Below are 8,574 nucleotides of genomic sequence, written 5' to 3' on the forward strand. Positions count from 1 at the left end.
GGGACATTGATGGATGGTAGTGGAGACTGGTGAGTGCATGGGTGTTGAACATTATACACCTGAAACTCAATCATGAATATGTTGCAGCTTTGTAATTCACAGTGCTTCAATTAAAGTTCACTTTTAAAAGAGTGTGGTATGATATAATGGCAGACATAAGTCAATGAAACAGAACTGAGAACTCAGAATGTAATCTTTGCATTTAAAAAGTATGGTCAATTTACTGGGGAAAGGAGTCAGCTACACCTAATTGCTTTTAGGAGCTATAGTTGGCTTGCTGATCAGGAGTGATCCCTAGCAGTGTTCAGGGGACCAAGACCAAGAGTGCCAAGGATTTGACCTAGGGTCCACTGTACCATCTCTCAGACTTCAGTTCTAATGACTTTGGACAACTGTTTTCTTTCTTTTGTTTTTGGATCACACCTGTCAGTGCTCAGGGCTGACTCCTAGCTTTGTGCTCAGGGGACCATATGGCGGAATGGAGATCAAACCCAGGTCAGTCCCTTGCAAGGTAATACACCTTGCCTTGATGTCTTATCTCTCCAGCCCTGAAAGAATATTCTTTTCTATGGAATAGTTCAGGACAAGTAGACATCCACATACGGAAGAAATTTGGACCCTGACTCTATAACACAAGCAAAATTGATCTCAAAAATAAACCACTGACTCAAGTGTTATAGCTAAAGAAATATAATTTCTAAGAGAAAAGATAAGGATAAAATTTTGTGATCTTGAGGCTGGGGAGATAGTACAGTGGGTAGAGTGCTTGCCTTGCACGTGGCCAACCCAGGTTCAATCCACAACAGCCCATATGCTCCCCTGAGCACTGTTAGGAGTGATCCATGAGCACAGAGCCAGAAGTAACCCCTGAGCATCACTGGGTCTGGCCCCAAACAAAATAAAATAAAATAAAAAAACTTTTGTGATTTTGGCTAGGAAATGACTTCTTGAATACAACATAAAGAATTCAAGTGACAAAAAAAAGACAGACTTCACCCAAATTATAAACTTTTGTGCGTCACTCATCTGGGGAATATAAAGAAACAGAATGGGAGTTGACCACCCAAGAATAGTTGAGATAAGTACTAGGAGGTCTGCTCCATGGCTTGGAAGCTGGCAGAACATGCTGGGCGAAGAGGCAGCTCAGATAGAGAAGGGTACACCAAGTAAAGGATGTTTGGAGGACTTGCTTGGGATGTGAGATGCGTGCTGAAAGTAGACTATAGACCAAACACAATGGCCATTCAATACCTCTATTGCAAACTACAACATCCTAAAGGAAAGAGTGAACAAAAGGGAATGCTCTGCCACAGAGGTGGGGAGGGATGGGGGGGTAGGGTGGGGGGTGGGAGGGCTACTGGGATCATTGGTAGTGAAGAATGGGCACTGGTAGAGGAATGAGTACTCGATCATTGTATAACTGAAACCCAAGCACGAAAGTTTTTAAGTCTACAACTGTACCTCATGGTGTTTCACTAATAAAAAAAAGAAAAAAAATTTGTGCGTCAAGTTCAACCCACAGAATGGGAAGCATTCTGGACTTAAGTCCAGAATATATAACAAAAACCTACACTTTAACAATAGACAAATAATGTAATTTAAGGCAGTGCTTGGGGGACCATAGAGGGACCGTATGGGATGCTGAAGATGGAACCAGGGTTGGCCGCATGCAAGGCAAGCACCTTACCCCCTGTGCAGTCTGTCCTACTCCAGTAAGTGATTTTTGCAAATACGTTGGTCCTCAAAAAAATTAAAAATAGCACTGGGGAGATGACTCAAAGAGTAAAGGGCTGAAGTGTGAGAGTCTTGTTTTTTTGTGGGGGACAGCACTGGGCTACATCCAGAAATGCTCAAGGGTTACTCCTGGCTCTTCCATTAGGAATTACTCCAGGCAGTACAAAGGGGTTTACAGGATACGGGGATGGAATCTGGGTTTGTTCCATGCAAGGAAAACGCCCTACCTATAAAACCAACTCTCTGAAACTGGTTGGTTTTTATTTAATACTTTACTATATTGAGAAGCTAGAAGCATGGTATGCTTAAACTGTATTTCTCTAAAACTGATATATAAAACCATATAGCTATTTACAAAGTTGTATATACATATCTGTATGAGAAAAAAGAATAAAGAGGTGGCAGAGGTTTTTTAAAATTTTGTGTTTGTTTTTAATTTTGTTTTGTTTGGGGGCCACACTCAGCAGTGCTCAGGGCTTACTTCTGGCTCTGCACTCCTGTAGACTGAGGGGACCACAGATGTGGCTAGGAATTGAGCCCACACCAGTTGCATGCAAGGCAAATGCCCTACCCACTGTACTATACCTCCAGGCTCCTGGCTTTTTCCATTATAATTAATCACTTATTAAGTATCAGTTTACTGTGGAAACATGTTTCAGGCTTGAGAAGTATGTTACAAACTACAATGGCTAGTCTGAAAATAAAATAAAACTATACTTTGTTGAATATTTTAATAACTAGAATGATCACATTTTACTTTCATAAAGGTGTTTTTTTAAGAAATAGCATTAATTAAAATCGGAAAATTATAAAATAAGTCATCATTCCAGCCTCCTGTTTTAAATTCCTTAAAAAAAAACTAAGAGACTGCAGAGAGAATTTAAAGGGCTGACGTACATGCTTTGGATGATGAAGCCCAGGGTTCAATCCCTAGCAGTGTATGACTCATCTGAACACCATGTCAGGAGTAGTTGCTGAACACAGCCAGGTATGGTTCAAGATAAAACAAACAAATACATTATATGGTAGTAAGTTAGAATAATCTTTAAGATAACTACAAAGTGGACTAGAAGAGGAGATGTGTTATATTGGCTCAGTTGAAATTACATTTGGCTTATAGTTTCCATAACTATTACATTAATGGTTTGGGGGGAAGAATTTTGGGGTTACACCTGGTGGTACTTAGGGATTACTCCCAACTCAGTTCTCAGAGGTTGTTGTTCCAGCAGTTATTGGGGGACAAGTGGTGATGAAAAAGGAGTTGTGATATCTTTCGAATCTTTTTCCTAAAGTATAAAAGCAGAATTTAATCAAGCTAAAGGAAAAAAAGGCACAACCACAACAACATGAAGAAACAGCGCAAATCCCCACCATGAGGAGAGGAGATGAAGAGTCCAGAAGTCTCAACAGGGTTATCCACAAATATGAGCTCTCTGTCAAAGAATTCAGAGATGAAATGTTAAATATGTTCAATGAACTAACGGTGCAATAGGCATCCAGTAAATTAAAGGAGGACATGAAAGAAACAGTGGAAAGGACTGCCAACAAAATACAGGAAGAAATGAGAGCAGAAATTGAAAAGCTACGCACAGAAGTGTTATGAATAAAGGATTCGGTAGATGAAATAAAAATCTTAGTGGGTGCCCTCAACAGTAGAATGGCTACAGTCAAAGACAGAATCAGTGAGCTTTCAGATATGCTGCAGGAAGCTTACAGGCAACAACATACATTGGGGAAAGACCTCAAAATAGCTCTTGGGCAAATCAGAGATAAATGATGAATCCAAGAAGAATAACTTGAGAATCATCAGAGTACCAGAAGGAGAGAGAGGCAACCCCAATGAAAAAGCCACAATCAAAGATATCATTGCTGAGAAGTTCCCAGAGAATGCAGGCATCCAGATCCAAGGAGCCCAAAAGGTGCAAGCCAATAGCCTCCAATAAAAAGGCTCCAAGACATATCAGAATCAGAATGATGGATGCCACGGACAGAGACACAATACTGCAAGCAGCAAGGTCAAAGAAGGAAATCACATACAAAGGAGCACCACTTAGATTTACAGCAGACCTATGAGAGGAAACCCTCAAAGCCCGAAGACAATGGTGGGATATAGTAAAAAAGCTCAATGAAATGAACGCTTCACCAAGAATACTTTATCCGGCTAAACTCTCACTCAAACTCAAAGGAATGATACACACTTTTACGAATAAACAACAGCTCAGGAACTTCATAGACTCAAAACCAAGCCTAAAAGGACTAAAGGGGCTACTGTAAGATAAGAAAAACTACTCAAGCACAACAAACCCTTACAGAAAGATGGAACAAAAGCCCATGACAATAATCTCTCTCAATGTCAATGGTCTAAATGCAACAATTAAGAGACAGAGAATGGCAAAAATGGAATCAGCAAGTAAACCCAACATTCTGTTGCCTACAAGAAACACATCAGAATAGTCAGAGCAAACACAGACTCAAAGTCAAAGGATGGAAAACAATCCTGCAAGCAAACAACTCCCTAAAAAAAGCTGGGGTGGCCTTATTAGTATCTGAAAACATAGATTTAAGGTTGAAAAAAATTAGAAGGGACAGCGAGGGCCATTTTTTATTAATCAAGGGATATGTAGAAAGAAATCACACTCTTAAACATATACACACCCAATGAGGGCCCAGCTAAATACTTACAACAACTGCCAACAGACTTTAAGGAGGACATTGCAGGAAGAAATCACACTCCTAAACGTATACGTACCCAATGAGGGAGCAGCTAAACACTTACTACAACTGCTAACAGACTTTAAGGAGGACATTGATAGCAACACAATAGCAGTTGGAGACTCCAATACTGCCTTATCACCACTGGATATATCAACAAGATTAAAACTCAACAAGGAAATAATGTCTTTGAAGGCAGAAATAGAAGAGAGAGGGCTAATAGATCTATATAGGACTTTACATCCCCCCAAGAAGAATACACATTCTTTTCCAGTGCACACGGAACATTTTCTAGAATAGACCATGAGCTGGGCCACAAAAAATACCTCAACAGAATCAGGAAGAGAGACTGAGACAAGTATCTTTTCAGACCACGATGCACTGAAGATAGAAGTGAATCACATACAGATGCAGAAAACCAAATAAAACACCTGGAAATTAAGCAACTCAATGTTTAACAACGAGTGGGTCAGAAAGGAAATCAAGGAAGAAATCAAAAGATACCTGAAAACAAATGAGAATGAAGACACGAGCTACCAGAACCTGTGGGATGCAGCTAAAGCCATATTAAAGGGGAAAATTTACAGCTCTGCAAGCTTTTCTCAGGAAGGAAGAAACGGCCCACATAAATAACGACTTCACAGCTCAAGATCTTAGAAAAGAACCAACAAAAGGAGCCCAAACCAGGCAGAAGAAAAAAGATAATAAAACTTAGAGCAGAAATCAACAACATGGAAATCCAAAAAAAATCTGAAAGATCAATGAAATCAAGAGGTGGTTCTTTGAGAAAATAAACAAGATTGATAAACCACTAGCAAAACCCACAAAGAAGGAGAAAGAGCAAACCCTAATAAACTGAATCAGAAATGAAAATGGGGGGTATGGTGCCACCAGCAGGTCAATCTGTACCTGTGAGGCGAGTGCATCAGCAGCCTCGTGGTGCCTTCAGACTTCCAGATACCCCAAAATTGCTGCTGTGCCTTTGGCCAGACCCCAAAAACTTGGGGCAAAGTTTATCAAGAAAGTAAACAGCCAAAAGTTAGGTATGTGGGAAACACACCCACAAACCACCCCCGGCTCAGCTATATAATTGGAGGCAAGGCCTCTCTGGTTCCTGACTGAACTGCTTAATGGCCATGATCCCAGAGACTCAGAAACGAATCTTGGAAACCAGTGGCTTTAGGTAGAAATGCGTCCAGTCCCTGCAGTAGGTTACTGGTGCTGGGCCAACCCAGGTGGGAATAGGTTTCATGCCTTGGCCTGTTCCCCCTGGTGGTCCAGTGGCTGCCATCCTTCAGAAGCCACTGGATAGTCAGGTTTGGGCCCCCAGTGACGAGACACACAGGGCCTCATGGGATGGGGGTGGAGTCGGGCTTGTCCACCCCAACGAGACCCCAAGTCATCACCCACAAATGGCCTCTCTGGCTCCTGATCAAGCTGCTTAACGGCCTTGATCCCAGAGACTCAGAAACAAATCTCGAAACCCAGCGGCTTTTGGCAGAAATGCGTCCGGATCCCATAGTACGTTACTGTCGCCGGGCCATCCCAGGGAGGAAAGGGTGTTGTCACTACAGCTGCTCCCTCTTGGCGGCTCGGTGGCCGTCATCCTTCAGAGGCCATTGAACAGTCAGGCTTGGGCCCGCAGTTACAAAACTTGTTGGGCCTCATGGGATGGGGGGGCGGGAGCCGGACCTGTCCTCCCCTCCCCAACGAGACCCCAAGTCATCACCCACGAATGGCCTCTCTGGCTCCTGATCAAGCTGCTTAACGGCCTTGATCCCAGAGACTCAGAAACAAATCTCGAAACCCAGCTGCTTTTGGCAGAAACGTGTCTGGACCCTGCAGTAGGTTACTGTCACTGGGCCACCCCAGGGGGGAAAGGGTGCTATCCCTCTGCCTGTTTCCCCCTGGCGGCTCGGTGGCCGCCATCCTCCAGAGGCCACTGGACAGTCAATCTTGGGCCCGCAGTGACAAAACTTGTTGGGCTTAACGGGATGGAGGGGGGGAGCCAGGCCTGTCCTCCCCACCCCAAGGAGACCACAAGTCATCGCCCACGAATGGCCTCTCTGGCTCCTAATCAAGCAGCTCAACTGCCATGATCCCAGAGACTCAGGAGCAAATCTCAAAACCCAGTGGCTTTTGGCAGTAATCCCTCCAGATTTAAGTGTTAAACTTTCGGAATTTCAAAATCACATGGCCCTACTGCAGCCACGCGACATCATATGTTATTCATAACCAGCAATAGAACACAAATTGTCTATTGTTGCCTTTTCAGCATATCTGAGTGTTGGGGTAAAATCTCAAATAATAATTGTGGGTCTGGTGTCGAAATATTGAATGTGATCAAAGTAGAGAGAGAGCAATGTGGAAATCACCTGCCCCACAGGTGGGGGGAGGGTGTGGGATGGGGGTATACTGGAGTTTTTGGTGGTGGAGAATGGGCACTGGTGAAGAAGGTACGGGTGTTTCATTGTATGACTGAGACTTAGGCCCAAAAGCTTTGTAACTGCTCTCACAGTGATTCAATAAATAAAATTATTTAAAAAAAAGAAATAAAAGGGGGACATCACAAAAGAAACCAAAGAAATTCAAAAGATCATCAGAGACTACTTTGAAAGTCTGTATGCCATGAAACAAGAGAACCTAGAAGAAATGGATAAATTCCTAGAGTCCTATAATCTCCCAAGACTGAATCAAGAAGATCTGGAATACCTGAACAGACCTATTAATATCAAGGAAGTTGAAACTGTAATCAAAAGTCTTCCCCAAAACAAAAGCCCAATCTGAGATGGATTCACTACCTATTTTTTCCAAACATTTAAAGAGGACCTATTGCCAGTTCTTCTCAAGCTTTTCCAGGAAATTGAAGAAACATAAATTCTCCCAAACAGTTTCTGAGACTCATCTCTCCCTAATACCAAAAGGAAACAAAGACACCACAAAAAAAGAGAAAACTACAGGCTGATATCCCTGATGAACATGGATGCAAAGATTCTCAACAAAATATTAACAAATAGAATTCAACAACTCATCAAAAAGATCATACACCACGATTCATCCCGGGGATGCAAGGATGGTTTAACATTTGGAAATCAATCAACACAATCCATCACATCAACAAAAGAAAATATAAAAACCATATAATCATATAAATAGGTGCAAAGAAAGCATTTGACAAGATCCAGCACCCGTTTATGATGAAAACTTTCGCCAAAATGGGTATAGTGAGTCTCCATTGTGAGACTTGTTGTTACTGTCTTTGGTATATCTAATACGCCATAGGGAGCTTGCCAGGTTCTGCTTTGCAGGCGAGGCACTCATGGCAGTTTGTTTTGTTTAAAATCTAATAAAATTAGGGACAACAAGCAACTATCTGGGGCTTGGGAGTTACTACTCCTGGAGAGTTAAGATTATCACTACTATAAAATAGAGGATATGAACAAAGATTTATCTTTGCCACCTGAAACATTTCCAAACACATATTATATATTTGGTATATTTAGTTAAAGGTAAAATTAAAGATCCTTTTTGATATTCACATCAAGAAGATATTTTCTGGAGACCATATTTAATTATACAAAGTAAATTTTTATGTTAAAAGTTTTAGTAAATATAACCGCAACTGTAACAGGTTTTTCTTGATATAGAACATTTGGCAGATTTTATAAATTAAAGATTAAAGAACTTATTGAGTATAAAGAGTAAACTAATTAGGAAATCATAAGGTCCTTTAAGTGTGTTTATTTTCAGGTTATGATATGACCAATTCCAAGAGCTTTTGTTGTATTTAATTATACATTCAAAATAATTATTATAGTTTAATTCACATTCACAGTAATGTTAACATTTGTGATTTTGATGTATATGGTTATCATGCCTTACCACCACCAAAGTGCCCAATATATTTCATCTTTTCCCGCTAACTACTCTCATTACAACCCCCTGCTTGAAATACTTAGTTCTATAATCCAGAGCCAAGGGTTTGTTTGATACTTCCTATTCTCTCTGTTTCCACAGATGAGTGAAACCTTGGAGAATTCTCGCACGTTATAGAAGCTGTGGTTGGAATCCAGGTCGCCCATATTTACAAGCACTTTACCCTCCTTATCATCTCTCTGCATACATAGT

Source organism: Sorex fumeus, unplaced genomic scaffold (genome assembly GCF_029834395.1).
Source record: "Sorex fumeus unplaced genomic scaffold, SorFum_2.1 ptg000073l, whole genome shotgun sequence".
In the NCBI taxonomy this organism is placed as follows: Eukaryota; Metazoa; Chordata; class Mammalia; order Eulipotyphla; family Soricidae; genus Sorex; species Sorex fumeus.